The 27,814-nt window shown below is 35.5% G+C and overlaps 1 protein-coding gene and 1 pseudogene across 1 annotated transcript in view; one reads left to right on the forward strand and one right to left on the reverse strand.

The window, feature by feature from the left end:
- The window catches only part of LOC141509543 (NTPase KAP family P-loop domain-containing protein 1-like), a 28,231-nt gene extending 14,805 nt beyond the window's left edge, over positions 1-13,426 (forward strand). The window contains exon 6 of the mRNA XM_074219163.1: positions 49-13,426. The gene's annotated coding sequence lies outside the window, so the exon portion shown is untranslated. The remainder of the gene's footprint in view (positions 1-48) is intronic.
- On the reverse strand, positions 8,883-11,061 carry LOC141508587 (tetratricopeptide repeat protein 13-like; annotated as a pseudogene).
- Positions 13,427-27,814: the final 14,388 nt, after the last annotated feature.

Below are 27,814 nucleotides of genomic sequence, written 5' to 3' on the forward strand. Positions count from 1 at the left end.
AAGAAATGGGACCCTCTCTAACTCAAGGTCATTCTCCTTCTCTCATAGCTGAAAAAAGAATGCTAACCAACTGGGCATCTCTTATATCAACATGAACTGGTACATTAAGAAGATCAATAAGGAGAACCTGAATGGAAGAGCCCTGGTCTACAGCCTCAACTCTGAGATTAGGAAGACCCTGGGCATGACCCTGGTCGACTGGGTCAACTTCAGTGTCAGTTTCTTCAATGTCCTACCCAACATCACCTCCCCCTCAGCAACCACCCTGAGAGAGCTTGGGTATGGGGGAGAGTAACAAGTGAATCATGATGTACAGAGGTACAGTTGAATGTGCAGGATTAATTAGTTAGAACTTATTAAGCTTGAACTTAGACTAATATTCAAAGCCTCCTTCCTCTACTCATCCCTTTCATTCTAATAACCATGGCACCCTCCCTACTTATGTATTTGCCAGTGTTGATGCCAATATTGCTCAGGTTGTCTCCTCCCCTGTTCTACTCCACACCTTTATCCCTGTCCTCTCCACCCTTCTCATTTCTCCCCTTCCTTTAGGACACTCCTCAGGTCCCTTACACTTCAAGGAAGTTCTCCCAGTCCAATCTTCTTTAGCTTTATTCATGTGGGTCCCTTTCTGGGTGCTTAAAGTAGTAATAGAACCTCCTATGTGGGAAGTCTCTTAGTTTACCAAGTGCTCTCCTCTCAACATTCACAAGATGTAGGTAGTACCTACATACCCCTTTTTTATACTTCAGGTTAAGAAAGGTGAAAGGATTTTCCTGAGGTCACACAGCAAGAAAAAGGATACTAGGAGCACTGGACTCTTGGTCCATGGAACTTTCACCTATATGACACTGCCTTTACTAAGCAGAGTTTACCTATTGTCAATGTTCCTTTCTTTTAATTCAGAATTAATGTTTTAAAAAATAGGGGGCAGCTAGGTGGTGCACTGTATAGAGCACTGGCCCTGGAGTCAGGAGTACTTGAGTCCAAATCTGACTTCTGACACTTAATAATTACCTAGCTATGTGACCTTAGGCATGTCACTTAACCCCATTACCTTAAATAAAAAAATAAAAAATAATATAAAAATAGGAATTACAGAGTTGAGAGGGACCTTAGAAGCAGAGTTCTTTTTAAAAAAATTCAATTTAAATCAATCAAATGTTCAACTTCAAATCATTTCTCTCCTACTAGTAATTAATTAAGAAATATGGTACATATTATACATATGAAGTCATGGAAAACAAATTTGTGGATTACTTATGTTACAAAAAAAAAGAAGTTAGAAAAAGAAACAAATATGCCTCAATAATCATTTTCATTCCATCTGTTCCTTATTTGGTTTTGAATAGCATTTTTAATCATGGGTCCTTTGAAATTGTATTGGATCATTGTATTGATCAGAGTAGCCAAGTCTTTCACAGTTGGTTGTTCTTACAAAGTAATTTAGAATTTGATAAACCCAAAGATCCAAGCTTTTAGAATAAGAACTCACAATTTGACAAAAACTACTGGAAAACTGGAAAGAAACCAGGTATAGCCCAACAACTCACACTGGGCACCAAGCTAATGTCACAAAATGGGTCCATGATTTAAACATAATTGGTGGGCAAATTAAGGCAGAATGAAATAATTTAACTATCAGATCTATGACTAAGGGAAGAATTTAAGTATGAAAAGAAAACATCAGATAAAAATGGATAATTTTGATTATATTGAAATAAAATAGTTTTGTACAAACAAAATTATTTTTCCTTTTCCTTGACTTCTATGAGTATATTTCTAAAGTTATTATTGCTGAATCAAAAAATATGCAGTTTTCAACATTTTAGACATAGTTCTAAATGACTCTCTTGTATAGTTTTAAAGTAGTTCATCTCTCCACCAATACTGCATCACAGTACCTATTTTCCCACATCCCTTCCAGCATTTGTTATAATTCTTTTCTGTCATTTTAACCAATCTGATGGTCATGAATTGGTGCCTGAGAGTTGCTTTAATTTTCTTTCTCTTATTATTAGAGATTTAAAAATTTTTATGTGACATTGATAGCTTTGCTTTCTTCCTCTAAAAACTACATTTTTTATATTCTTTGACCATTTATCAACTAGGGAATAACTCTCATTCTTATAAATTTTATTCAGTTCCATTTACATATTTTTTTCAAAAAAATGAAAACTTTATAAAGGAAATGGTGTAAAATCACACACACACACACACCCCCCTCCCAATGTTCTACTGTTATTCTAATTTTGACTGTACTGGGGTTTTTGTGCAAAAATTTAAAAATTTTATGTAATCAAAATTATTCATTTTTACCACCTATGAATCTCTTTACCTTTTCTCTGGTCATAAACTCTTCTTCTATCCTCATCTCTGATAGATAATTCCATCTATGCTCCCCTAATTTTATTATATTATCTTTTATGTCAAAATCATGAACCTATTTTGAGCTAATCTTGGTATACAATGAGAGATATTAGTCTATGACTAGTTTCTGCCAAGCAACTTTTGAGTTTTTTCAGCAGTTTCAATCAAATCATGATTTCTTGCCCCAGTAGCAGAAATCTTCGGATTTGTCAAACACTTTGTTACTATACTTATTTGCTTCTGAATATTGTGCATCTATTCTGTACTAATTTCTTATTCAGTACCAATTTGTTTTAAGGACTACAATTCTAGAGTATAGCTTAAAATTTCATGCCTTCATTTTTTCATTGATTTGCTTGATATTTTTGACTTTATGTCCCAGCAGATGAATTTTGTTTTTAATTTCTTGCTCTATAAAATAATTCTTGAGTAGTTCGGTATGGCACTGATTAAGTAAATTAATTTAAGTAGAATTATCATTTTTTATTATTTGACTTAGTCCACCCATGAGCAATTAATTTTTTTCAATCATTTAGATCTATCTTTATTCATGTGGCAAGTGTTTTGCAATTGTGTTAATATAGTTCCTGTGTTTCTTTACAGATAGAATCCCAAGTAGTGACCATAATTATTTAAAATTGAATTTCTCTTTCTTTTTGCTGGGTTTTGTGATTAATATATAGAAATGTTAATGATTTGTGTGGGTCTATTTTTTTAATCCTACAAGTTTGCTAATTGTTTCAATAGGTTTTTTAGTTAGTCCTCTAGTATTCTTTAAAAATACCATTATCTACAAAAAAGCAATAACTTTGTTTCCTCATTGCCTGTCCTTCCATATCTTTTTTTCAAATTAATATAGCAATATTGTCTAGTTCAATGATGTAGGGGATGGCTAGGTAGAGCACTGGCCCTGGAGTCAGGAGTACCTGAGTTAAAATCCGGCCTCAGACACTTAATAATTCCCTAGCTGTGTGGCCTTGGGTAAGCCACTTAACCCCACTGCCTTGCAAAAAACCTAAAACCTAAAAACAAAAAAAACCAAACCATTGAATAATATGATAATGGACATCCTTGCTGCACTCCAGATCTTAACTGGAAAAGCTTTGATTTTAGCTCCTTTATAGATAATGCTTGCTTTTCATTTTAGATAGATTCTACTTATTAAGAAAAGTTCTATTTACTCTTAGGCTATCTAGTGTTTTAAATAGAAATGAATGGTTTATTTTGTCAAAAGTTTTTTTCCTTCATCTATTAATATAATCATATAATTTTCATTGCTTTTATTATTAACATGGCCAATTATGCAGAAAGTTTTCCTAATATTGAGCCAGTCCTGAATTCCTGGTATAACCTCATCTTTTCATAATGTATGGTCTTTGTAATATATTGCTAAAATTTTTTTGCCACATGAATAAAAATAGATCTAAATGATTGAAAAACTATTAATTGCTCATGAGTGGACTAAGTAAAATAATAAAAAGTGATAATTCTACTTAAATTAATTTGCTTAGTCAGTGCCATACAAAACTACTCAAGAATTTTTTTTTGCTGGACTATAGTTATCTTTCTCTATTTTTGCTCTCTCTGACTTAGGTATCAAAACCATATTTGTGTCATAGGATAAAATTTAGTGAAACTCCTTTAACTATTTTTTCAAATACTTTATACAGTGTTAGAATTAATTTTTCTTTAAATATTTATTAGAAATTATTTGTAGGGGCGGCTAAGTGGTGCAGTGGATAGAGCACCAGCCCTAGAGTCAGGAGTACCTGAGTTCAAATTCGGCCTCAGACACTTAATAATTACCTAGCTGTGTGGCCTTGGGCAAACCAATTAACCCCATTTGCCTTGAAAAATCCTAAAAAACAAAACAACAAAAAAAAAAACACAGAAATTATTTGTAAATCTAACTAGTTCTGCGGATTTTTTCTTAGTGAGTTTATTTATAGTTTATTGAACTTTTTTTCTAAGAAGGGGTCATTAAAGTACTCTATTTCCTTTCAGTTAATCTAGTCAATTTGAATTTTTGTAAAATATTCATCCATTTAAATTAGAGCATTATTTTTATTGGCATATACATGGGCAAAATAACTTAATAACTGCTTTTATTTCATTTTTATTGGCTGTGCATTCACCCTTTTCATTTTTGATTATTATTAATTTGGGTTTTTAAATTCAGCAATATTTACTTATTTTATTTTGTTTAATAAAATCATCTCCTAGTTTTATTAGTATTCTATTTTTACTTTTAAGTTTATTAATCTCTCCTTTTCTATTTTTAGTTTATAATTCAAATGAATATAATTTTAATTGTACTTGATCAAAAAAGTACATTTAATATTTCTGCATTCGTAAAATGTGGCCCATGGGCCACATATGGCCTTCAGTGTGATTTTATGCAGCCTACCTGTGAATCTACTAAATGCTTTAGTAAACAAAGTCAAGCTATCACAGAGATCTCACTAAAATGGCAAATCAAAATATATTGTCTATTGTTTCAATATAAACTTATAAAATTAAGATTGGACAGTTCAGTCCTAATATGTGGTCAGTTTTGATGAAAGTGTTATATGCATTTGAGAAATAAGTATAGGTCTTTGTATTCCCATTCAATATTCTCCAGAGATTTATCATATCTAACTTTCCGAATTTCTATGAGACTCTTTAACGTATTTATTGTTTATCTTATGATTAAGTTTATCTCGTTTTGAGAGGGGTGAATTGAAGTTTTCTACTAGTATAGTTTTACTGTCTATGCCATTTGGTGCATATATGTTCAGTATTACTATTAATTCATTATTGATTTCACCTTTTAGCAAAATAGTGTCCCTTATTATTTCTTTTAACCAGCTATAATTTTGCTTTTACTTCATGATCATGATTGCTGCCCCTGTCTATATTTACTTTAATTGAAGCATAATGATTCTTCTGTAGCTTTTTATTTTCAAATATATATGTATCTTTCTGTTAAAAGTGTGTTTCTTATAAGCAATATGTTATTGAATTCTGGTTGCTAATCTGTTCTATCCTCTTCTGTTCTGTAGGTGAGTCCATATAATTACTATGCATTTACCTCCATTCTGTTGACTTATATGTATTTTTCTTTTTTTTACCCTGTCCCCTCCTCAAGAGTCTATTTAACTTTCTTCCATTGTTTCCCATAATCTGGTCTCCTTCTTCCACTTTTTTCTCTTATCCCTTTCTCCTCCAACTTTCCTTCTGAATAAGAAGAATTTCTGTACCCAAATATGTGTATGTATATTCCTCCTTCCTTGACCAATTTCAGATGAAAATTAGACTCTATGGTTACCCTCCCCTATTTCTCCAATTTCCAGTCCATCAAATAAATTCTTCTTTTTATGTCTCATTGATATGTGATAATTTGTCCCATTCTTCTTCCCTTTTCTCCCTTCCCCAGGTTCATCACTCTTTCCTGTCTTTCCAATCTTCTTTTGATATTATCTTAACATAATGAACTTATATCCATACCCTCTACTTACATAAACTCCTTCTAACTGCCCTAGTGATAATGAATTGCAAATAGCATCTACTCAGGTAGGGACAAAAGCAGTGGAGAAGGGAAAGGAATAAGGAGAGATTGGGAAAAAAGGGAATAAATTAATAGAAAACATAGAAATAAATGAAGCTTTCTCTGAAATAATAAATAGTATCTATCAAAAACCAAAAGTTAGCATTATCTGTCAAATGGATAAACTGAAAGCCTTTGCAATAAGGTTAGGAGAAAAGCAAGGATGTTTCTTACCATCATTATGATTCAGTGTAGAGCTAGAAGTGCAAGTTTAATAATAAGACAGAAAAAAGAAATTAAAAGATTAAGCATAGGCAAGAGGAAACAAAATTATCATATTTTGCACCTTTATGATGCTTTACTTACAGTACCCTCAAGAGTCAAACAAAAATTAATTTTAACAATAGCTTCATCCAAGTTGTAGGATATAAAAATAAAGTTACACAAATCATCAGCATTTCTATTACCAACAAAACCAAGCTGGAAGAGACAAAGAGAAATTCCATTTAAAACAGCTACAAATAATATAAAAATACTTAAATCTATCTGGCAAGACACACCTAGGAACTTCATGAACATAATTATGAAGTATTTTATGCAAATAAAGACAGATCTAAATAGTTGGAGAAATATTCATTGTTCATGAGTAGGCAGAGTCAATGTAATAAAAATGACAATGCTCCCTAATTGGACTTATTTTTCAGTGCAATACCAAGAAAATTACCAAAGGATTACTTGATAGAGCTAGAAACTAATAACAAAATTCATCAGGAGGAACATAAGGTAAATAATATCAAGAAAAATCAATGAAAAGATGAGAAAAAAGGGGGGAGACTGGTAGAACCAGATCCTAGACTCTACTACAAAGCGATAATCATCCATACAATGTTACCAAATAAGAAATAGAGAAATCGATCAGTAGAACAGATTAGGCTCAATATATAGAAGAAAAAGATGCTCTTGAGAAACCCCAAAGATCCCAGCTATTGAGGCAACAATTCACTAAAAAAATCTGTTGGGAAAACTGGAAAGCGTTTTCATAGAATCCAGTTACATACCAACATCTCACTCTGTATACCAAGATGAGCTTGAGTTAGATACATTTAGATATAAAGTGATGTCACAAACAAATTAGGGGAACATGGAAGAGATAATCTGTCAGGTCTTTGGAAAGAGAAAGAGCTCATGACCTACAAAAGATAGAGAAGTTCAGAGGATGTCCAATAGAAAATTTTGATTATATAAAATTAAAAGGATTTTGCATAAACACACTTAAGGCTATTAAAATTAGAAGAGAAGTAGGAAATTGTGAGGCAGGAAATGGATCTTTGCAGTAAATTACTCTTATAAATGCCTGAATGTTTGCCCTTTGTTTTCAAAGATCACACCATCAGGGAGGTGATGCCATAACAAGCACCTGAATTGGATTTGAGTGAGGGGGTGCTGTGCTAAGTCACCAGCCTCACTTTCTCCTCCAGAGTCACCTGGGTCCAATGACCAAGATTTGAATCAGGATAAGTGAAGATAGCTCTGGATTAGAAGCAATCAGGATTAAGTGACTTGCCCAAGGTCACACAGCTAGTAAGAGTCAAGTGTCTGAGGCTGGATTCAAATTCCTGTCTTCCTGACTCCAGGGCCAGTGTTCTATTTTTCCACTAAGCTGCCCTGATATTTCTTTTTGTTTGGTTGGTTTTGGTTTTGGTTTTTGGGGGTTTTTTGCAAGGCAATGGGGTTAAGTAACTTGCCCGAGGTCATACATCTAGGTAATTATTAAATGTCTGAGTTCAAATTTGAACTCAGGTCCTCCTGACTCCAGAACTGGTGTTCTATCCTCAGTGCCACCTAGCTGCCTTGATATTTCTAAGATGTATGGGGAATTGATTCAATTCCTTCCCCAATACCACTCTCCAAATGAAAATAGTCAAAAGATAGCAATAGAAAGTTTTCAAAGGAAGAAATCCAAGCCACCAATAACGGTGTGAAAAAAGTTCTAAATCACTAATAGGAAAAAATTGCAGTCCCATAGAATCTAGTTAGAGATACTATATTTATGAATATATATATATATATATGTATATATATACATATATATATATATACCAACATTACTCTCAGGTTCATTAAATTGGAAAAATTAACAAAAGTGGAAAATGATTGAAGGGGTAATCTCTTTTTTTAGCAAGATTTTATTTATTTTGAGTTTAACAATTTTCCCCCCATTCTGGCTTCCCTCCCCTCACCCCCCACAGTCTTTTCCATTCCAAACATTTAGGTCCACCCACAAAACTTTCATGATTTCTATTTGAATCTGGAAAAGTAAAAAAAAAATTTTTTTAGGTTTTTGCAAGGCAAATGGGGTTAAGTGGCTTGCCCAAGGCCACACATCTAGGTAATTATTAAGTGTCTGAGACCGGATTTGAACCCAGGTACTCCTGACTCCAAGGCTGGTGCTTTATCCACTACACCCAAGAAAATCCTTTTTGATACCTATCAGAAACTAGTATAAAAATAATAAAGAACCTATTTTTTTTCATAATTTCACTTTTTCAAAAAATAACTTAAGAGAAGCAAGAAGTTCCGACCATCTACTTTATAAAGAATATTATAGAATAACTATAGTTTCTTAAACCACCATAGTTAAGGGTACCTCAATCATTGTTCTTAATGTTGGAAATGTCTCTGATACTGATGGAAGATTCTTGTCTTGTTAGCTCATCCAACTTTTTGTTAGTTTGCTAAAGGTCTCTGATTCAGGAGCCATCATGGCTTCAAAGTCAACTAAATTTCCTTTGGTAATTTTTCTGGCTACTTCCTTTCCACTAACCATCAGTGTGCCCACAATCACAGAATATGCCAGTTCTAAATATGAAAAGGGCAAATTCATAACCAATGAAGATGTAATTAGAGCAATTATTAGAAAATCTTATATCAATTTTATATCAATAATGTCAATCTAAAAGAAGTATATGAATATTTATAAAAATTAACATACACAGGATCCTCTGGAGAGTGGCAATAAGTTACAGAAGTAATAAACTAAGGATAAAATTAGGTTGCAGTCAGCATCAGCCTCCCTAAGTACTGATGAGAGAATCACTACTTTTCCTTTAGTTGTGAGATCTTTATACAGTGTGTCTATTTCAGCATGCTATAACCATGTTCTTTCTTCTGTAGTTTGACTTTCCACAGAAAATAAAATATAGTCACCTTTGCCTCCTGTTACAGTAATTATGAGTACATCATATTCCTTCCCTTGATCTTTGAGGCTGGGAACTTTTGTACTCACAGTGAATCTCTTGTTTAATTATTAAATTGATTCTTAATTGTAAGAAAATCTGCTTTGTGTACCTTTTCAAGAGCTTGTCTGACTTCTAACAGTCCTTTGGAATTATTAGCACCATGACAGACAAGAATCCTGTCTTTGGGGAAATGAAGTATTTACTCAAAGTATTCCAGTTATCTCATGTCAATGACTTGACTCCTGATTAGATTTATGTGATTTTTAAAGCCATACTAAGACTTCAAGTGGCATTTGAGCTAACCATTATACAAGCTGGTCTGAACCATGATCCTTTACCATTTTATTGCAAAATTGAACATATCTCTACATTGCAGCTTCAATTTATTCCATTCATTCCTACTTTGAATTGGCCCATGTCCTTTGCATCATTTGCATGACTTCTAATGCAGCCAAACCCATTGCTCTGTCCAGTCTCTTATTTGGCAGGAAAGCAGAAGTTAAATATTTCATCAGCAACTCCAAATGATTAGCTACACAAATCAGCTCCTGTTCATCAGGTTTGTAACTCTCAAAATTCTGAGGCAGCACATTTTTGATATGGGGTTGTAATCTTGGCTGCTCTTCATAAGCTCTATGAGAAAGGGCAAATTTTTAGCCCTTTTTAGATCTTTGAAACTCCCAGGGAAATGGAAATGTACAACAATATTATACACTCTAAGAGGGGTATCGAGGTGTGTATGAAGATATCCAGAGTACTCCCAGAGGTATTTCACTTTCAGATACTCTGGGCTAGCCTCCTAGCCAGGGAGAACGGCATTTAGCATAACTTCAGTTTGTGCTTTTATTCCTTCATACAAGTGCCACATGACTGAGTCCTTTCATCTATTGGCATACTTCACTGTATGGCTCTAGTTGTCTTTTGAAATTATTTAGGGTTTCCTGTAAGCTGCCATGGAGATAAAGTATCAACTCTCAGAGCTGAAGGGTCTGTACAGATTCTGGTTGAGCAGCAGGGTCCTTTGAAAGCTCTCATGGCTGCTCCAAACATTGTCCACATCCCTGTAGGTCTAACCAAGACTTTTATATACATCAATAAAATCAGTTTTCTGTTTCAAGGTTTCTTTGAAAGACTCAATAGTTCCTTCAAAAGGTCAATATGGGGGCAGCTAGGTGTGCAGTGGATAGAGCACCGGCCCTGGAGTCAGGAGGACCTGAGTTCAAATCCAGCCTCAGACACTTAATAATTACCCAGCTGTGTGGCCTTGGGCAAGTCACTTAACCCGATTGCCTTGCAAAAAAAAAAAAAAAGGTCAATGTGGAAAATTAAACCTTTGAACATGTAGCAGAGCTATAGGCTGATTTTTGTTCACTTCTAAAGAATGTTGAAAGTCTTCATGGGCCATTGGATAGTTCTCTAATATGAAGTGCAAGATCTCTCTATGTTGGTAGAGTCATGCTGATGGCTGCAATTGGATAGCTTCACTGATTCGTCCCAGAGGGGACAATATCTTGGCCCACTGTTCAAATACTTCTGGACCATCTGGTTCCAGGGATGACTCAGTTCAAACAAAGTAAGTTCAACATTCTTAATATAGCCTTTAGTCCCTTCTTTCTATAGGCTATTCTTCCGCCATAAATTGCACTAACAAGCTGTGGCTCCTCCTGAAGCAAGGATAAAAAAATGTCTTATTGCTTCATCCTATAGACTCCTGCCATTATTCTTTATTTGCATTGTTATTATCATTGTTCTGCAAGGGATTTTGCCTGTCAGAATCTTTTCAGCATTAAGGGAAAGCAAGAAATCACAGGGCGATCATCCTTTTGGCTCACAGTCAAAAGAATCATTGAAGTTCAAAAAAGATGCCTCACTGCACTTCACGGAAGATTGATCCCCCCAATCCCCAGAATGAGGTTTACCAGTTCAGCACATAGGGCCCTCAAGTGCAGCAGTGCCAGGAGACCCCAGCTGCAGACACGACACTAAATGAACTCATATCAGACCATAATGAAGGTCTTTGAAGTATAGACTACAAATTAATAGATAATGAAATAATGTAATCCTAAAGAATTAGTGGGCCAAAGAACAAATCATAGAAACAATAATTTCATTAAAGAGAATGACAACAATGTGATAAGATAATGTACCAAAATTTAGGAGATTTAACCAAAGCAATACTTTTTGGGGAAATGTATGACTCTAAATGCTTATATCAATAAATGACGGAGAAAGCACATAAACAAATTGGGTATGCAACTTTAAAAAAAAATCTTTAAAAAATTAAAAATTCCCAAATAAACACCAGAATGTAACTCCTTAAAAAATGAGATATTAGTAAAAATGGAAGTTTCCAAAAAAATTCAATCCATTAGACAAATAAATAAAAACTAAGAGTTGACTTTATGAGGGAGGGGGTATAGAGAAACCACTAATATAATTTTTTTTGAAAAGGAAGAAAACCATATATATATGTTTATATATATATATATGTTTATATATATATATATATATATATATATGTTGGTCAGTTGTTTTTCAGTCATGTTTGACTCTTTGTGACCCCATTTGGGGTTTTCTTGGCAGAGAAATTCTAGTGGATTGCCATTTCCTTCTCCAACACATTTTAAGATTTTTTAAATTCAATTTATTTAAGGCAATGGAGTTAAACTTGCTCAAGGTCACACAACTAGGGAATTATTAAGTATCTGATGCTGGATTTGAACTCAGGTCCTCCTGACTCCAGGGCTGGTGCTCTATACACTGCACCACCTAGTTGGCCCCTCCAATTCATTTTACAGAAAAGAAAAACTCAGGGAAACACAGTTGAATGACCTGCACAGTCACAGCTAGTGACTGAGGATAGGTAGAAACTCAGGAAGATGAGGCTTCCTGACTCCATGTTCAGTGTTCTATCCACTAAATATGAAAAGGGTGAGTTCCTAATCAATGAAGATGTAACTAAAACAATTATTAGAAACTATTTTGCCCAATTATGTACCAGTAAAACTTCCAATCTAAAGGAAATGAATGAATATTCACAAAAAGGATATAGACTTCTTAAATAACCCTATCTTAGAATAAGAAATTCAATAAACTATAAATGAGCTCCTCAAGGGAAAAAAAAACAAGACAAAATGGATTTACAAGTAAATTTTTATCAAATATTTAAGGAACAATTAAGCAAAATGTTTGAAAAAATAGATTAAAAGATAGTTCTACCAGAGCCTTTCTATGACACAAATTTTAATACCTAAATCAGACCAGTCCTCCCATGGACTTCAAATCCAAAGAGGAGTGGAACCTTCCACTCGCTGATTAACATTCATGACTACATCATAGTAACTGTACATTCCAATGACTCTGATCTCCAGGAGATCATAATCCAAACATTCCATAACCCAACTCTTTGTTTTCATTGCCTTCAACCCTCCCGCCCAAAAGTTTCAACTTCATTCTAACCAGCCCTTCCATTGTGTCTCTGGAATGCCTGCTGTATAGACAAGAGTCAAAAACACAGCCATTGTTTATATATAGGTGGGCAATAAAAGTAATCTGGAACCTATGGGAATAGTAAAACCTTATCAACATCCATGGTTTTGCCAGGAAAATGGCCTCAGTAAATCATTTTGTATTAGCAAAGGTAGGAGATTGTCTTCATGTGTTCTCAAAAATGTCCCAAATTCAACAAGGCAGAAACTGAACCATCACAGAGGGTGGTAAAGGAAGATATTGTAAAGTATGATCAGGAGCCTGTTGAAAAAACTATTAACCCTCCTAGAAGCTCTATGAGTGCAATTCAGTGAACACTGAATTTTTTTGTAATGATCATTTGGGCAGGCTGCACATCTCTCACATGCATGGGTTCAAGAATTTTTGTTTAGCTGTAGCCATCTCTGTAGTACAAAAAGCAAAAACCAAACCATCAATTTGTATTGCAAAGCAACAAGAAGTTTCTTGAATTATCAAGAATTCAGCCTTTGGACCACACACTTTGGAACCAAAATTGAGAGTTATTCTTTGAAAAGATTTTGTTTCTTTGGATATAGCGATGTCTATGCTCTTTAAGGATGCTTGCATCTCTTTAATCAATGCTACCATAAATTAGATGCTACACAGTCTGATTATGTGGTCTAAACTCACATGGAACAAAGTGAAATCCAGATGCTATTTTGTGGTTGTTGCTGCATTTTTAAATTTGGTTTATCTCTTCTTTGACTGAGTGTTTGTACTTTGTTAGGAGTTTTTTATTTTTGCTCTTGTACAAGTCTTTTTTTAATTACATGATAAAATCCCTTATTTGTTCTTTTTCTCTTTTGTTGATATATATATATATTCATATATGTATAGTATGTAGTATATCAAATATATATATATAAGTATATACATACATGCATTTATAAGAAATTTCCTCTTAGGACAGCTTTTACTGAATTCCTTTAGTTCTGGCATGTTGTCCCATTAATGTAATTTTATTTGATGAAATTTTCTATTGTTGCTATATAATTTCTTTTTTTTGGACTATTCTTTCTTCAATGGTTCTTTACTAAACATAATTTTCATTGAATTTGTTTTATTTCTTACACCCAACTTTGTGTATGTATTTATTCTTCTTTTCCCTATTTCGGATAAGCATAGAGTTCATTGGATGCATCCACTCCCAGTTTTTTTCTTCACATTTGTTTAGTTTTCTCATATGTTCCAGTTAGGAGAATGAGCAGGTTCTATTTCTTTCTTCCTCCCTTATATACTAGCATATTCTTTTTTTACCCTCCCTTTTCTTTTCCTTCTTAACAGCTCAGAACAGACCCAATGCACTCCCTCCCAAGTCCTCTGTTTTTCTTATAAAATGTTAGCATTATATCATCATACAGTTTATCTCAACTGCTAAGACAGATTTTTTTTTAAATCATGGTTTTTCAAAAAGTTCAAGGATTAATTCTTAATTTGTCTCTCCTTGTTTTGAGTCAGGTCTTTTTTTTTTGCTAGCTTGAGTCATTGGTTTGTTTGATATATTCTAATTTTCAAGGAGCCTATTTTGGGAATGGGTAAGATTTGCCACTTTCTCTTCTAAGCTGCTCTGCAGTCATCTCATCGTGAAAAGTCCTTCACTCTGGAACATTCTTTCACCATATCAATCCTATTCTCCCACTGATGAGTTCCTGCCTGGGCCTCCATTTTGGAAAGGGGTGCAGGCTGACCAGTCTTCCTTTTTTTGTTTGTTTTGTTGGGGTTTTTTTAAAGTTTTTTTGGCAAGACAAATGGGGTTAAGTGGCTTGCCCAAGGCCACACGGCTAAGTAATTATTAAGTGTCTGAGACCGGATTTGAACCCAGGTACTCCTGACTCCAGGCCGGTGCTTTATCCACTGCGCCACCTAGCCGCCCCCTGACCAGTCTTCTTTACTCTTTACCAAATAAGCTTTATATTTTTGCTCTCCAACACCATATCGCAGAGTGAATACTTTCCATCCTTGCCCCTATCTCCACTTTTCATTTCCCTCTTGCTATTGTTTCCCCTCCATTCAAATGTAAGCTCTTTGAGGGCAGAGATTATCTTTCTTTATGTTTATATTTTTATGTCTAATGTCTTCAAAGTACCTGGAATCGTAAGCACTTAATGTTTGTTGCCTTGCCTAGTCAATTTTTTCCTCCAGAACATTTTTTTATTTTTTATTTCCAATTCATTTCTTCCAATCATATAATCTGTGTGGAAAATCCATTTTTTTCATTGAATCTCTGCTTACCACTGGTATGGACTTATTCTTTCCTACTTTGGATTTACAATAATTTTGTATCTGATTTCTTTCTTACTCTAGTTTTAATTTTTTAATTGCAGCTTTATGTCAGAGGCAGATTATGCCACTGATATGCTTCTGGGTGGCTAGTCATTCCTATATATCCCTCTTTCTTTTTTCTTTTCTTTTTTTTTAAGGTTTTCGCAAGGCAAATGGGGTTAAGTGGCTTGCCCAAGGCCACACAGCTAGGGAATTAAGTGTCTGAGGCCGGATTTGAACTCAGGTCCTCCAGACTCCAGGGCTGGTGCTCTATCCACTATGCCACCTAGCCACCCCTTTTTTCTTTTAAACAGAGAATAAAAAGGAGTTTGTATTTAGAAGGTTGGAGGATATGCATTGGATTTCCCAAACATTTCTAAAACTATAAAACATCAAAGCTATCATATTATCTAAAAACAAAAATTAAACTCCAAAGCTTTTCCACATGGAGTGTCTAGAGTTGCTATATTTCAACGCAGGAAGGGGGTAACTGTCAAAGATCGGGCTCAAACAGTGGGTCCGCTTAATTGACTAGATCCAAGCACAATCTCTGTATCCACATGGACCAACCCAAAACTTCATCTCTGTAAATAACTATAACTATCAATTCTGACAATTAATATTTTTCCATTTTGTTTCCTGAAATCCAAGTACTGAAGTGAGAGGAATTTCCTCATCCACATATCATAAAAAAAAATGTCTTTTTTTTAGGTTTGGTTTTTTTTTTGCAAGGCTATGGGGTTAAGTGGCTTGTCCAAGGCCACACAGCTAGGTAATTATTAAATGTCTGAGGTCGAATTTGAACCCAGGTCCTCCTGACTCCAGGACCAGTGCTCTAGCCGCTGCGCCACCTAGCTGCCCCAAAACATGTCTTAAGAATTCTCAGCAATTGTAATTGATTAATTAATTGGACCTGTTAGTTGCACCAGATTTTAAGTCACTGCCTTGGTTGAGCTATTGATAGGGAATCCCCCACCCAAGGGCCAGATTTGTTTATTGGATAAGAATTTTCTATCATGGATAGGCATTCTTTATTCTTTTGCTTTTGCTCCTTGTGCTTCTGAGTAAGGCATTTCTTCTTCACATTAAGGAGTTCATCGGCAATCCTCTCAATCTCATACAGGTACTTCTAACTTTGTGACTAATACATATTCAAGTTATTTGATTTCTCTCTTAACCTGCACCTGTAGAGTCACAATTGCTCAGCCAGATGTAATTGCCTCATACTGGTTAAATCTCTACTGGGATTTTAATGTGCCTAATATAAATTGCCAAAGGAGGAAAGACAAATTTATGGCAATTTTGGAAATACATTCAATTGAATTTTGTTTCCAGATTAGTAATAGGTTTGTTTCATTTCTCAAATCCATAACGTTGTTTATGTTATTGATATGTTTCTAAATTTTCTTACATTGATTAAACTATTATTTCAGATATACTGTTAGAAAAGTCACTTCTCAGAACTGGAGGTGGAGCCAAGATGGTGGAAAGAGAAGCCCGGGGAAGGTGCCTGAGCTTTCTTCAGGTTCCCTGAAAAACAATTTCAGAACAAATTGCTCAGCAGATTCTGGAGTGACCTAACCCATAAAGAGAGAGTGGAGCAATTCTCCAGCTTAAGAGATCTTGGAAGGACTTCAAGAAAGACTTGTCCTACATGAGAGGAGGGGGAGGGTGTGGAGAAGCCAGTGGGAGGCTCCTAGCTCTAGCAGAGATTAGCACCCAAGGTCTCTGTCCCAGTTCAGTAGGCCAGAGGTACAACAGACCAGCTGTGAGGACTTCAGTCCCAGCACAGAAAGCAAATTGTGAGCCCTGGAATCCCAGAGCAGAGGGGTGCGACTAGATGGGACGACCCCAGGCCAGTGGGCAAACTGGCAGCATCAGAAAGTCACTGATCAGACCCCTGACTTGCAGCACAAGAAGTTTGAAACTGTTGTCCCTGTGGTCCAGGAACAGAGTTCAATTTTATAATTGAAAAAAAAAAACACAAAAAAAAAATCCCTGAAAACAGTGACATGTGAAACCTCAAAGGGAAATAGGAATTGAAACGAAAAAATTCTATTGGAAGAACTCAAAAAGAATTTTAAAAATCAAGTAAGAGGTGGTACAGTGGATAAAGCACCGGCCCTGGAGTCAGGAGGACCTGAGTTCAAATCCAATCTCAGACGCTTAATGATTACCTAGCTGTGTGGCCTTGGGCAAGCCACTTAACTCCATTTGCCTTACAAAAAGCTAAAAAAAATTGATTAAGTCATCAATGAACTCCCTAAAAGAAAAAATCTCCAGGGCTAAATGGATTTACAAGTGAATTCTACCAAACATTTAAAGAACAATTAATTCCAATTCTATAGGAGCTATTTTAAAAAAATAGATGAAGGAGCTCTGCCAAATTCATTCTATAACACCAATATGCAGCTGATAACTAAACCAAAAAGAGCCAAAACAGAGAAAGAAAATTATAGACCAATTTTCCTAATTAATATTTATACAAATATTAAAAATAAAATAATAGCATAGAGATTACAACAAGTTATCACTAGCATGATCAGGTAGGAATACAGAAATACAGGGTTAGGGGCAGCTAGGTGGCACAATGGCTAGAGCACCAGCCCTGGAGTCAGGAATACCTGAGTTCAAGTCCCACCTCAGACACTTAATCATTACCTAGCTGTGTGGCCTTGGGCAAGCCACTTAACCCCATTGCCTTGCAAAAAAAAAAAAACCTAAAAAAAAAAGGAATACAGGGTTGGTTGACCATATTTGACCATATCAATAACAAAACTAACAGAAATCAGATGATCATCTCAATGGATACTGAAAAAGCTTTTAATAAAATGCAACACCCATTCCTACTAAAAACACTAGAGAACAGAGGAATAAATGGAGTTTTTCCTAAAATGTTAAGCAATAGCTATTTAAAACCATCAGCAAGCATTACATGCAATGGAGATAAAGCTGGAAGCATTCCCAATAAGATCAAGGGGTTTAACCTAGATGTCCTTTATCACCCCTATTATTCAGAATTGCAATGGAAATGTTAGCTTTAGCAATAAAAGAAGAAAAATAAATTAAAGGAATTAAAATAGGCAATAAAGGAAACAAAAATTCCACTCTTCATTGATGAAAATGATGGTATACTTAGAGAATCCTAGAAAAATCAACCTAAAAATTACTTGAAACAATTAGTAACTTTAGCAAAGTTGCAGGATATAAATTAAACACACATAAAACCTTAGCATTCTACATATTAACCAAAAAAGCCCAGCGGCAAAGGAAAGAAAAATTCAATTTAAAGTAATTGTGAGCAACATAAAATAATTGGGAGCCTACCTGCAAAGACAAAACAGGAACTATATAAACATAATTATTTATTTTTAGATTTTTGCAAAGCAAATGGGGTTAAGTGGCTTGTCCAAGGCCACACAGCTAGGTAATGATTAAGTGTCTGAGGCCTAATTTGAACCCAGGTACTCCTGACTCCAGGGCCAGCGCTCTATCCACTGCACCACCTAGCCACCCCTATGAACATAATTATAAAACAACTCTTCACACAAATAAAGTCAGATCTAAATAATAAAGCAATGTCAATCACTTTTGGGTAGGTCAAGCTAATATAATAAATATGACAATTTTACCTAAATTAAATAGCTCATTCAGTGTCATAACAATAAAACTACCAAAAAATTATTTTTACTTATATTCTATTAAAAAATAGAAACAAAATTCATCTGGAAGAGCAAAAGGTCAAGAATATCATGGGATTTAATGAGAAAAAAAAATCCAAAGGAAGATAGCCTAGCTGTACTACAGTTAAAATTATAGTATTAAGTAGCAGTCATCAAAACTGATACTGGCTGAAAAACAGAGTAGTGGTAGATCAGCGAAATAGATTAGGTACAAAAGAAACTATAGTAAATGACTATAAAACCTTCTATTTGATAAATCCAAAGATTTTAGCTTCTGAGATAAGAACTCACTATTTGACAAAAATTGCTGGGAAAGTTGGAAAATAGTAGAAATTAGGCTAGGCCAAAATCTCATGCCCTATACCAAGATGAAATGGGTACAAGATTTAGACATAAAGAGTTATACTATAAGCTAGTAAAGAGAACAGGAAATAGTTTACTCAGATCTGTGGACGGAAAGGAGTTAATGATCAAACCAGAGACAGAGAACATTATAAAAATGATGATTATTCAGTCAAAAAGGTTTTGCAAAAATAAAACCAAAGAAAAAGATTAAAAGGAATTCAGTAAGTTGAGAAACAATTTTCGCAGCTAGTATTTCTGATAAAGGACTCATTCCCCAATTGATAAATAGTCAAAGAATATGAACAGGCAGTTTTCAAACAGAGGAAATAATGCTATCTATAGTCCAATTAAAAAGTGCTCTAAATCATTATTGGTTAGCAAAACACAAATGAAAACAACTCTGAGGTATCATTTCTGCACATATCAGATTGTCCAATATGATAAAAAAGGAAAATGATCATTATTAGAGGGAAGTAACAAATCTAGGTCCTATGGTTTTCCACATGAGCAAGATGACTTAATGATGCTTACAATACCTTGTGCAAATTGTTGGAAATGTCATATTATTCCATGGGAACACTCCAGTGTCTATTTACTTGGTGTCTAGTCAAATATATACAAAAGCTCTAATCAAAGCTATAGCCCCATCTAGTGGATGTGAAAGCCAATGGCTAAACAACAGATGTTAGAATAAATGATTGCAGAATATTGATCTGGCTAAATAAACAGTGACTGGTCAGTCCCATCATCCAATCAATACCAAATTAGAAGGAATTCTCTATCACTTTCACTCTTTGTTCTCTGTCTTTGCTCTTACCTCTCACTTCATTCTCCTCATTTTCCTCATATTTTCTATCAGACAGGTTACCTTATGATCCTTTCACCCCCTATCACTATCATCCTGATAGTCCCATCAGGAATCAGATATTGGGATAGCTACTTCCCCAGGGGGTGGGGTATCTTGTCCCTGACTTAGCCAAGCTATCCCCAAACTATCCTCAAACCTTTGGGCTAGATTCCAAATTCTCAATTTCTTTTCATCTGTGCTGTAAGCATCAATTAGAATGGTTACCAAAAAAGAGATCACATTTCAGGGCTATCTGCTTAAATCTGTTAATAACTTTAGTAGGATCTTCAGAGTAACAGCCAAATTTTTTTTTTTTTTGATCTGTAAAAGGTCAGTAGGAACATGGACCTTAGTTGTTCCTGCTTGGGGATCCAGCACCTCTGGTAGGGGACAAATCTTTACAGGGGTTGTGGAATGTGAGCTTTCAGAAGATTGAATGGAAAGAAGAAAAAAGGTTCCTACTCCTTGTCCAAGAAGGGCTAAGAGACAGGAGTAACTGGGAGACTATGGAACAAAACTCACATATTACTTGTGCAGGTCCAGGAAGCCAATAGGAAGAGGTGGATAAAGGGGAGGATTTCCCAAGAAACTGAAACTTTCCAGTAAGGAATGGCCATTCCTGGGGAAGTGGGAGCAGTAGGTTCCAGAGAGCTAACTGAAGGGAATTAGTCCCAAATGCCCCTGAGCTTATCCTAGGTTTCGAGGTAGGTTGACCCATATACAACACAGTCTTACCACAAATTCAGGCCTTCTGGAGTCAGAAATGATGCTCCTTCCTGACCAATGCACCAAAAATGATGACATTGAGAAAAATGAAGTCAAGAAATAATGATCCTAGGGAAAAATAAGGGACATTTCTTTCCTTAAAAGGAATGAACCAAATTCCTTAATGGTGATATCCCCTCTGGAGCAAAAGGGAGATGACTTAGAAAGGGCAGAACCTAGGTCATTATGACCAAGTGCCTTAATTGGGAAATAGGACATGAACAAAGATTCTTAAATTCATCAGTTTAACTTTTTGTTAACATAAGATTTTTCCTTCATCGCTAAGATCAGCAAAAGAACTTTGCCTTCTTTTCTGGGTCCTGTCCATTGCTTGTTTTGATACTGAACAGAGCTTGTCTTTCCACATGCATTTTGAAATTTGGACAATAAGCATTCTTCATCCATTTGCTCTTCCCTGTATAAATGAACAGACCAAATGCCTTTGAATGATTATAGGTAGGGCACCTAAGTGGTGCACTGGCCCTGGAGTCAGGAGTACCTGAGTTCAAATCTGACCTCAGACACTTAATAATTACCTAGCTGCGTGGCCTTGGGCAAGCCACTTAACCCCATTGCCTTGCCCCCCCCCCCCAAAAAAAAACCCAAGAATGATTAAAAGTATCTTCCTGGAGAGTCCTCCATGTCTTGGGGCCTGATCATCTGACACAAGGTCAGCCACAAATAGGAGTTTTATAGCAGACTTCACCATTCCCAGGGCATCTCTCTAGCACATGAACTCTAATCTGGATCTCTTTTATGAGATTAGTGAATGTTTTTGTACAATCTTACTATTTATTTACTTGACATTTATTACAAGAGGGTCATTGAATAGCATTATTTCTCTAATCACATCTTCCAAGAAGTCTTGATATATGGATGGGAGGCAGATGGCAATTGTTCATATGTAAATTGGAATCTTTTATTCTCTATATCTTTCAATAAATTGTGAGAAGTCAGTTTGTCAGCTAACTAGCATACATTAAACATCAACCTATTTACCATACATTATGCTAAGTCCTTGTAAAGATGTGATCAACTGATGAATATCACTTATGGAAAACCTGCTTGTTCCCTACAAATAATGCCCACTTCAAAGATGTTCTCCATTCCTGTATAGAAGACCCTTAAAGATATTATAGAAATAGGAGGTTAAGTATAAAGTGTTTAGTGATAGATGTTCTCATTTTTGGAGGGGGGGGGGGATTATCCAGGTCTAGCACCAACCAATTGGTTTTTTGTTTTTGTTTTTGTATAAAAGGGTTGATGATGCAGAGGCATGAAGCTTTTATATAATCTACAACTTGTGTTCTCCAGTGTTTTTTCCAAACCATCCTTTCCTATATATTGGCTCCTATTCTCTGCATTCTCTATCACTGTGATGAAGTCACTATCAGAGTCAACATTGTGTTTATAGAAAGTTTTTTCAATGGTCTTATAGACTATCTCTATCACTTTACCACCAGAAACTAATGTTGGTGCATGAACTGTAATTTTTACAAAATATTTTTTTTAGTGAAAATCTACTTTCTCTTTCTCCTGACTCCCCTTGTGAAAAAGAAAGATGATCAAAATCTTTATACTATATGGGTATAGTCAAACAAAACAAATTCCCTCATTGACCATATATTAAAAAAAAAAAATTCTCATTCCGACCTCAGACACTTAATAATTACCTAGCTGTGTGTCCTTGGGCAAGCCACTTAACCCCATTTGCCTTGCAAAAAAAACAAAACAAAACAAAACAAAACAAAAAATAGATTAGGATCGGGCAGTTAAGTGGTACAGTGGATAGAGCACTGACAAGTCTGGCCTCAGACGCTTAATAATTACCTAGCTGTGTGGCCTTGGCCAAGCCACTTAACCTCATTTGCCTTTCAAAAACCTAAAAAAAAAAAGTTCTCTGTCTCCGAATTTTATTACCTCTCTTTCCAGGATGGCTAGCACCTTCATCATGGCTCCTGTGGAATCTTGGTACATCATTGCATTGTTCAGTTTGTTAAAGATTTTTGTTATTACAACATTATTTTATTGTATAAATTGGTCCTCTGGTTCTGTTCACTTTGTTTGGTATCAATTCCTACAATGTCTCCCAGGTTTCTTTGAACACTTCACAAATTTGCATGCCATCCTTTTTTTTTTTTTAGGTTTTTTGCAAGGCAAATGGAGTTAAGTGGCTTGTCCAAGGCCACACAGCTGGGTAATTATTAAGTGTCTGAGACCAGATTTGAACCCAGGTACTCCTGACTCCAGGGCTGGTGCTTTATCCAGTGTGCCACCTAGCCGCCCCTTCATCATTTCTAACAGAAATATCATATACCATAACTTGTTCAGCCATTCCTCAATTAATGGACACCCTTAATTCTCAGTTTCTACATCTTTGACATTGCAAATAGAGGTGCTGCTAGAAATAATTTTGTAGCTATGGGTCTTTTTCCTCTTTCTTTTTTTTGTAGTATAGATATAGTAGTGATATCACTGAGTCAAAGACATATGCACAGTTAATTGCTTTGGGACCATGGATCCTAATTATTTTCCAGAATAGCTGGACTAATTCATAGTTTCACCAACAATGCATTAGCATTTAACACCTGGTTGCCTACAGCTCCTTCAACATTTTTCATTTCCCTTTTTGTATTATTTGCCAGTCTGATGGATGTGGAGTACAACCTCAAACTTAATTTTCCTAATTTTTTATATTTTTATCATTATTAATGCTTTGGAGCCTTTTCTCTATGATTTCTTTTTGTTTCTTTTTGCAAAGCAATGGGGTGAAGTGACTTGTCCAAGGTCACACAGCTAGGTAATTATTAAGTGTCTGAGTCTGGATTTGAACTCAGGTCCTCCTGACTCCAGGGCTGGTGCTCTAGCCATTGCACCACCTAGCTGCCTCGCTACGATTATTAATAGCTTCATTTCCTTCCTTGAAAACTGCCCATTGATATATTTTGAACATTTATCTATTATAGAATTGTTCTAGACTATAAATTTGACCTAGATCTCTTGGAAATGGTTTAACCACTTCCCTTCTAATTTTTATTTCCATTTTGCAAGGCAATGGGGTTAAATGACTTGCCCAAGGTCATGCAGCTAAGACAGTGTTGTATCTGAAGTTGAATTCCAACTCATTTCCTCCTTACTAGGGTCAGTACTCTATTCACTGCGCTATCCCCTTCTGGGGTGGCTAGTTGGCGCAATGGATAGAGCACCGGGCCTGGAGTCAGGAGGTCCTGAGTTCAAATGCATACTCAGACACTTAATAATTACGTAGCTGTGTGGCCTTGGGCAAGCCACTTTGAGATCTGGCACTGATTGGCCTTCTTCTTTCCCAATTTTTCCCCTTTAACATCTAAAACTTTGTGCCTCCAGATAAATTGTTATTTTTTTTTCCAGCTCTATATAGTAATTCTTTGGAGAAATACTAATTGTTCATGGTTGATGTCATTATAATAAAAATGGTAATATTACCTAAATGATTTTACTTATTCATTGTCAAATTATCAATTATGGAGATGTCTTTATTTGTTTTAAAGATTGTTTTGTATTAATAATCATATAATTCCTATGCTTATGTTAGCATATAAACTGAAATGTGTTTTATGCATTCTGAGGTAGTTTTAAATGGAATTTCTCCTTCTATCTCTTCCTGCTGGGCTTTAATGGTAATATATGTGTAATATATATGTATATATATTACACATATGTATATATATAGAGAGAAATGCTGAAGACTTCTATGAATTTATTCAACTTCCTGCAATGTTGCAAAGATATTAACTGTTGCAATTAATTTTTAGTTGCTTCTCAAGGGTCTTCTAATTAAACTATCATATAATCTGCAAAAAAAGGAATAATTTTGTTTCTACTTTGCCTGTGCTTATTTCCTTCATTTCTTTGTCTTGTCCTAATAGCAGTGATTTTACCCCTTCTCTTATTGGATAATTACTGATTTATCATCATCATCTATATTGCTGGCATTTTGTTTTAGATAAATGCTACCTGTTATATTATGGAAAGATCCAGTTATTCTTCTGCTCCCTAGTGTTTTTGTTGTTAATTTTAACATGAAAAAAACAGTTGTAATGGACATTTAAAAGATAAACACATCAGTGGGGGCTCATGAGATACAGTTTTACAGAGTAATTATAGAATGCTTGACCTGTGGGGAAAGTAACCCGTAGTGTGAATTGTCTGTGAGCTAGATGTGGGGGGGGTGAACAGAGTTTAGAGGGATGCAACATATAAAAATAATATCATAATTATGTACAAAGCAATTAATGAGAGAATTGGTGGGAGAACCAAGGAAGATTTAACATATGATGTTGCACTTCAGACTAGAAGGGAACTAGGAATTCTGAGAGATGTAGATGAGTTGAGAGCATTCCGGTTATCAGGGGACACCCAACACAAGAGAACCGAGCGAGATTTGGAATGTAGTATACAGGGTACAGGTAAGCCTTTGGAGATGACTAGGATGACTAGGTGGGAGTGATATGAGATCAGCCTGGAAAGATAGACTGGAACCAGATTGCTTTCAATAACACAATAGAGGAGTTTATTTGATCCTAGAAACAAACCCCTGGAGATTCTTGGGCAGAATGGTGACATGTTCCAATGTGTATCTTGGGAATATCACTTTAGCAGCTGTGTGGGGTATAGCTCAGAGAGGGAAGAGAGATAAAATAGAAGTTTGTTGCATTTATACCAAGTAGAAGGGCAGGTGGGTGGCACAGAGCATAGCGCACTAGCCCTGGAGTCAGGAGTCAGTCAAGTTTAGGGAACAGCTTGTATAAAGAATGCCTTGGAGTCAGGATCTGAAATGTCTTGACTGGGAAATAGAAAGTGGGCTGGTTTGGTGGGACCTTTGAGTGTGTGATGGGTAGTTACAACAATCTATAAATAAACAAATATTTAAATACCTTCAAATCTGGTCTCAAATATCTAGCTGCTATGTCATCCTGGGCAAGTCACTTAACCCTGTTGGCTTCAGTTTCTTCTAAATGGAATGGAGATGGAGAAGAAAATAGTAAACCACTTCAGTATCTTTGCCAAGAAAATCCTTGGATCATGAAGAGTTGGACACAACTAAAAAAATGACTTTATAGCAATAACAACAACCACTAGGGACTACAATGATTGAACAACACATGTGGATAGTTTTCATGAACCAGAGGTGCAGAAATGTATCAAGGGAGCCTTCTGGGTTCAAGACCTTATATGATTTTATGAATATAAATTTAAGGAATATGATTAGTTTTATAGGTATTTTAGGTGCCTTGAACTAGGTTCTTTGCCTTTGTTTTTACTTTTTTTTTTATTTATTTAAGGCAATGGGGTTAAGTGACTTGCCCAAAAATCAAAAAACTAGGCAATTAAGTGTCTGAGGCTAGATTTGAACTCCAGTCCTCCTGACTCCAGGGCAGGTGCTCTATCCACTGTGCCACTTAGCTGCCCTCTTTGCCTTAGTTTTGAAAAAAATATCTTTATGTCTGGGACATAAAAAGTACTTTAAGGCTTATTTATTTATGGATTGATACCCTTCACACACTCAAAGGTCCTACCCAAACCTATTCCTCAGCCAAGACATTCCAGATGCTCACTTCATGGAATTCTTTATATAGGTTGCTCCCTAAACTTGGCAGTCTTTCCTAGGATCCCTCAATTCTAGAGTCTTTCCTCCAAGGTTACCACAAATATATTCTCTTATCCTCTCTGAACTCAATAATCCCAGTAAACAAAAGTGGCAGCCCCAAGACAAAATGAGTACCAGAAGGATTAAAGTCAAGAGATTTGACTTTGTTGCTAAATTTGAAAAAAGTTGAACCAATGCACTGTTGACCACAGTGGAGCAGAAAACAAAAAACAATAGAGAGATTTGGTGTGCATCACTGTATTTGTTCCTCTGGCTCAGAACACTTGCAAACATCAAGACTGGGTTGGTAAAAAATGATGGCAGAATTCAGAAGCTGTGATATGACAAAAAGGAGAACTCCACTGAGTTTATCAGCAGACTAGTTCATTCATCTCTAAGAAGGAAATATTTCATTCCATCAGAAGTAAAGTGCAGGGACGGCTAGGTGGCGCAGTGGATAGAGCACTGGCCCTGGATTCAGGAGTTCAAATCCCATCTCAGACACTTAATAATGACCTAGCTGTGTGGCCTTGGGCAAGCCACTTAACCCCAACTGCCTTGCAAAAAAAACTAAAAAAAAAAAAAGAAGAAGTAAAGTACAAGTGAAGCTTGGAAAGATACAGGATTCCTGGTTCACTAAGAAGACAGATGAAATTCACTTTTTTTTGCTGATAAAAATAATACAAAGCCCTTTTATCGTACCTTGAAGGCTAATTATGGACCAAAGACCTATGATGTATCTCAATTACTTAGTGCTGACGGAACCACATTGATCAATGACAGTAAGATAATCCTAGAGAGATAGGCTAAAAACTTTCATAGTGTTTTCAACAGTCTATTATGTTGAAGCTGTCCACCATTACCTCAGGTTGAAATCAATCACTGCAACTGAAGTTCCAATTGAAAAAGAAATTTTAAATACCATTAGACCATGAGGCATGCCTTCATGTAATAGTTCAGAATAGTTCAGAATACTTAGATATAGATTCAGAGAATCCATTGCAAATGTTCACAAGACCTAATAGCAAAGCAGTTATTTTACAGTATTATTTATATAGTATTCCATTAGATAGTATTTGAGATAATAAACTTAGCAAGATATATGCCATCACTTTATTTTTTTTTAGGTTTTTTTTGCAAGGCAAACTGGGTTAAGTGGCTTGCCCAAGGCCACACAGCTAGGTCATTATTAAGTGTCTGAGATCGGATATGAACCCAGGTACTCCTGAATCCAGGGCCGGTGCTCTATCCACTACGCCACCTAGCTGCCCCTTAAACTATCACTTTAAAGACTACTTAAATGGAGAGATTCACTGTTTTCTTCATACTCAATAGGATGACTAACTCCTCTATAGAGACAAGACAATAGTCTATTTTGTAAACAGTCGAGTTGCATGCTCTCTCTAATTGGTATGGGGTGACTTTTCATCCCGTCTTCTCTCTTGATGGCTCTGATGCAGAAGCCTTTCTACTGTTCCACCTTCTGCTGTGTTCTTAACAATTGCATGCCTTCTAGGGAATCAAAATTTCTTCTTAGTTTAGAGCACTTCTTCATCAAAACCATCAAGGTCTCTGAGCAAGACTCTATCAACCTTGACAAAATTCTTAATATGCAAGCAAATTAAGGTTTTAATC

The sequence above is a fragment of the Macrotis lagotis genome, chromosome 1 (assembly GCF_037893015.1).
Source record: "Macrotis lagotis isolate mMagLag1 chromosome 1, bilby.v1.9.chrom.fasta, whole genome shotgun sequence".
Taxonomy (NCBI): Eukaryota; Metazoa; Chordata; class Mammalia; order Peramelemorphia; family Peramelidae; genus Macrotis; species Macrotis lagotis.